Genomic DNA, 6,000 nt, shown 5'->3' with positions numbered 1-6,000 from the left:
CACATCACATCCCTATGCTACTTTTGCAAGCCGAATGTCAAAGAAATACTATCGGAATGGCTACGTGCCATTCCGATAGCATTTCTTCGTCATTCGAATTGCAAAAGTAGCATGTCTAACTTCTCATTGGTTTACATATCTGCATGTGAAGGATGCTGAGGAAGAAATGACCTGCAGACAAACGACACAGTTCCTGCTTGATCTGCAGTTCAGACAGGTATAGAGTCGAAAGGCTTTATACAGCGACGTGGACCAGCATGAGCGTGTTTACAACGCAATAGCCGATTCGGGATGCCTTGCCATCCAGTTTTGGAGTATGTCTCGGATTATTTTCCGAAGAGTTTCAACCTCTACACAAACAAGCATTATATCAGTGTACTCGTCTTTTTAACACCTTTCAGATACCGCCAAAAAGCTGTATCATTCCATTTTAATATACAGGGTGGTCCATTGATCGTGACCAGGCCAAATATCTCACAAAATAAGCATCAAAGGAAAAAACTACAAAGAACGAAACTCGTCTAGCTCGAAGGGAAAACCAGATGGCGATATGGTGGTCCCGCTAGATGGCCCTGCCATAGGTCAAACGGATATAAACTGCGTTTTTTAAAATAGGAACCCCCATTTATATTACATATTCGTGTAGTATGTAAAGAAATATGAATGTTTTAGTTGGACCACTTTTTTCGCTTTGTGTTAGATGGCGCTGTAATAGTGACAAACATATGGCTCACAATTGTAGACGTCATATCTTGTGAACGTGCTTCGACGACCAATCCACCTGTCATGAAATATGCTGTTCAGTACCGCTTCAACCGCACGAGAGCAATGTGCCGGACACCCACCATCTTAGAAGTACATCGCCATTCTGTCATGCAGTGAAGCATCTTGTAGTAACGTCGGTAGAACATTACGTAGAAAATAAGCATACGTTGCACCATTTAGATTGCCATCGATAAAATGGGGGACAATTATCCTTCCTGCCATTATGCCGCATCATACATTAACCCGCCAAGGTCGATGATGTTACACTTGCGCAGCCATCGTGTATTTTTCGTTGCCAAATAGTGAATATTATGCCGGATTATGTTACCGCTGTTGGTGAATGATGCTTTGTCGCTAAACAGAACGCGTGCAAACAATTTGTCATCGTCCCGTAATTTCTCTGGTGCGCAGTGGCAGAACTGTACACGGCTTTCAAAGTCATCGCCATGCAATTCCTGGTGCCTATGCACCAGGAATTGGTACGGGTGCAATCGATGTTGATGTAGCATTCTCAACACCGACGTTTTTGAGATTCTCGATTTTCGCGCAATTTGTCTGCTACTGATGTGCGGATTAGCCGCGTCAGCAGCTAAAACACCTACTTCGGCATCATCATTTGTTGCAGGTCGTAGCTGACGTTTTACATGTGGCTGAACACTTCCTGTTTCCTTAAATAACGTAACTATCCAGCGAACAGTCCGGACACTTGGATCATGTCGTCCAGGATACCGAGCAGCATACATAGCACACGCTCGTTGTGCATTTTGATCACAATAACCATACATCAACACGACATTGACCTTTTCCGCCATTGGTAAACGGTCCATTTTAGCACGGGTAATGTATCACGGAGCAAATACCGTCCGCACTGGCGGAATGTTACGTGATACCACGTACTTACACGTTTGTGACTATTACACTGCCATCTATCACAAAGCGAAAACGTGGTCCAACTGAAACATTCATATTTCTTTATGTACTACACGAATATGTAATAAATCCTGCCTCGGGCATGGATGTGTGTGATGTCCTTATTTTAGGTAGGTTTAAGTAGTTCTAAGTTCTAGGGGACTGATTACCACAGCAGTTAAGTCCCATAGTGCTCAGAGCCATTTGAACCATTTGAATTTTTGTAATAAAAAATAGGGGTTCCTATTTTAAAAAACGCAGTTGATATCCGTTTGACCTATGGCAGCGCCATCTAGAGCGCCAACCACAGCGCCATCTGGTTCCCCCCTTCATGATAGACGGGTTTCGTTCTTTGCAGTTTTTTCGTTTCATGTTTATTTCGTGAGATATTTGAGCCGGTCACTATCAATGGACCACTCAGTATACTTGCTTCAGTATCTCGGTAGATACGTGAGTTTATATTCTTTACCACATTGCAAAGTACATGCCCCTCAGCATGCTAACATTTGCCGAAACCCTGGCTTCTACGTAAGGAACCGTTCACGAAATAGAAGGCGCTATACGTCTTACGTAACTGATCCTGTACAATCGACTCCAAAAATCCAAGATGTAGATGGTAACAGGAATGACACTGCACAAGGACGCTCCGTGGATCTGTTGACGGTAATCAGGAGCCAAGGTCTAGTCTCTTGGCACAGCGTTAGTGTAACACTGCAGCGAGTCGGCAAGTAAACAACCGAACGACGGGGCAGGCCCCGAACCAGGCGCGCAGCAGGAGACCTGCTCAAGGTTAACTGGCGCTGTAAGATACTGGGCGTCTCCCCACCTTCCCATCAGCTAACCCATTCTGTTGAAATAAAACCTCAAAATTCGGATTTAATTTGCTTTAAATAATATCAGATACAATGTTTCACAGTTGCTTTAGTAGCAATCGTGAGGTTTAATCTAAAAACTGAGAGCCAACAAAGAAACTGACAAAGTCTCAAAATTATGAGAACTACATCTATATCATACTGCGCAAGCCATCTAATGGTTTTCTGCCACACGGTACTCTGGTACCACTGCCGCAATCCCTTGGGAATTATAGTTGTCGATAAGTCTCTGTATTTGCCTCAGTTTTTCGAATTTTCTCGTCTTGATATTTTTTGGCGAGATGTATATGGGAAGAAGTAACATGTTTTCCGAATCTTCCAGAACAGTGTGTTCTCAAAATTTCTGTAGTTAACCATTCCGTTATGCACAACGCGTCTCTTATAAGTCTAGAGTTCGTTGAGCATCACTGTAAATCTCTCGCGCCGTATAAACCATCCCGTGACGAAACGCACCACTCTTCGTTGGATCTTGTCTGTCTCTTCTATCTGTCCTACCTGGTAGGGACACCAAAAAGATGAACAATACTCAAGTATTGGCCGAACAAGCATCTTTTTCTATTATCTTTTATGTGGTCATCCCACTTAACTCATTGTGGATAGTTGCTCCAAGATACGTTATAGTATACAGTATTCCCAGCAATTTGTTGTAAACAGCATAGCTATATAGTCTGTAAGTAGGCTGTTTAGGTTCTTATATTGGTAATGCCACCGCCACCTAGCACTCTGTATGAAAGTCACTGGCTGTGCTGAGTGCAGTCTGTGGCTGGGTGGCATTGTTGGGCAGTTGGTTGTTAACAGCACGTAGCGTTGCGCAGTTGGAGGTGAGCCGCCAGCAGTGGTGGATGTGGGGAGTGAGATAGCGGAGTTTTGAGAGCGGATGATCTGGACAGAGACAGTAAATTTTGTAATATTGGATATCATGGACTGATATAGATATTATGACTTTTAAACACTATTAAGGTAAATACATTGTTTCTTCTCTATCAAAATCTTTCATTTGCTAACTATGCCTATCAGTAGTTAGTGCCTTCAGCAGTTTGAATCTTTTATTTAGCTGCCAGTATTGGCACTCCCTGTATTGCAGTGGTTCGAGTAACGAAGATTTTTGTGAGGTATGTGACCTGGATAAACTGAAAGACGAATGGAAAAACTAGTAGAAGCCAACCTTGGGGAAGATCTGTTTGTATTCCGTAGAAATATTGCAACACGTGAGGCAATACTGACCTTACGATATCTCTTAGAAGAAAGGTTAAGGAAAGGCAAACCTACGTTTTTAGCATTTGTAGACTTAGAGAAAGCTTTTGACAGTGTTGACTGGAATACTCTCTTTCAAATTCTGAAGCTTATAAGGGTAAAATACAGAGAGCGAAAGGCTATTTACAATTTGTACGGAAACCAGATGGCAGTTATAAGAGTCTCTTTCAAATTCTAAAGATGGCAGGTGTAAAATACAGAGAGCGAAAGGCTATTTACAATTTGTACAGAAACCAGATGGCAGTTATAAGAGTCGAGGGACATGAAAGGGAAGCAGTGGTTGGGAAGGGAGTGAGACAGAGATGTAGTCTCTCCCCGATGTTATTCCATCTGTATATTGAGCAAGCAGCAAAGGAAACAAAAGAAAAATTCTGAGTAGGTATTAAAATCGATGGAGAAGAAATAAAAACTTTGAGATTCGCCGATGACATTGTAATTCTGTCAGAGACAGCAAAGGACTTGGAAGAGCAGTTGAATGGAATAGACAGTGTCTTGAAAGGAGGATATAAGATTAACATCAACAAAAGCAAGACGAGGATAATGGAATGTAGTCGAATTAAGTCGGGTGATGCTGAGGGAATTAGATTAGGAAATGAGATACTTAAAGTAGTAAAGGAGTTTTGCTATTTGGGGAGCAAAATAACTGATGATGGTCGAAGTAGAGAGGATATAAAATGTAGACTGGCAATGGAAGAAAAACGTTTCTGAAGAAGAGAAATTTGTTAACATCGAGTATACATTTAAGTGTCAGGAAGTCGTTTCTTAAAGTATTTGTATGGAGTGTAGCTATGTATGGAAGTGAAACATGGACGATAAATAGTTTGGACAAGAAGAGAATAGAAGCTTTCGAAATGTGGTGCTACAGAAGAATGTTGAAGTTTAGATGGGTAGCTCACATAACAAATGAGGAGGTGTTGAATAGAATTGGGGAGAAGAGGAGTTTGTGGCACAACTTGACTAGAAGAAAGGACCGGTTGGTATGACATGTTCTGACGCATCAAGGGATAACAAATTTAGCATTGGAGGGCGGAGTGGGGGGTAAAAATCATAGAGGCAGACCAAGAGATGAATACACTAAGCAGATTCAGAAGGACGTAGGTTGCATAAAGTACTGGGAGATGAAGAAGCTTGCACAGGGTAGAGTAGCATAAAGAGCTGCATCAGACCAGTCTCAGGACTGAAGACCACAACAACAACAACAAGTGATTTGTGAAAGGTATAGGTTAATGTTAGTCAGGGCCATTATTTTGTAGGGATTATTGAAAGTCAGATTGCGTTGCGCTAAAAATATTGTGTGTCAGTTTAGTGTTGATCAGAATAATGTAAGAGGTTTATCAGCACAGGAATTCATTAATTTTTCTAAGGGGACGTTTCAAACCTAAAGTAGTTCCTAAGTCAAAGAACACGGAATCAATCTGAGCGCCGTTGTCTACAGCGCTACGGACATCATGGAGGAAACGAGTGAGCTTAGTTTGCAAGATTTCTGTTTGCTGAATCAATGTCGATTTTTATAGAGATCTTATTTCTCCAAAAACTCTTGAGTATAAAATATGTTCTATACCCCCCCCCCCCCCCCCCCTCGTGCTTGACCGATCTTTTTTTCCGACTGCTTTAGGGGCTGATTTCGTCGGCCTATCTAGTATGGTTTACTTGAAGCCGAAGATGTAAACAATGGCACGCAGTTTGATGTAACAATTGAAAAAGAGACCTAGAAGCCTCTTCCATTTAGCGAATAAAGTACAGAAGAAACAACTTTACTTACGAATAAAATGATAATATTCGCTGAGGCATGAGCGATGTGTGCCTTTTTTAGCACTTTCCCTGCAGTGCGTATGTAAGATTTTGTTTCTAGTGGCAATTTGCAAAGAGATGGTGTTGATAATTAAGCGATGAACACCGAAGGAATACTTGAACATATTCTCATTAGTTGCAAATAGTGAGAACCTTACGACAGTCCCTTTTATTATGCAATTGCACGTTTTCGATCTGGATGAACGCTTCTCCCCCATTTTGGCTTTCTTCTCACTTGTGATGTGGAAAGTGAACAAACATTAATTAGGCAAATGTAATAATGTACACGAAAATAACGTCTGTGGATTCATTCACAATCCATTCTCTCATACAGTAAGAATATAAATGTTACGGTCAGCAGATTCAAACAGATATCGAAATCTAGAATACTCAGATTCATTTCTCTTTC

The sequence above is a fragment of the Schistocerca gregaria genome, chromosome 3 (assembly GCF_023897955.1).
Source record: "Schistocerca gregaria isolate iqSchGreg1 chromosome 3, iqSchGreg1.2, whole genome shotgun sequence".
NCBI lineage: Eukaryota > Metazoa > Arthropoda > Insecta > Orthoptera > Acrididae > Schistocerca > Schistocerca gregaria.
This window is presented reverse-complemented; position numbering follows the sequence as displayed.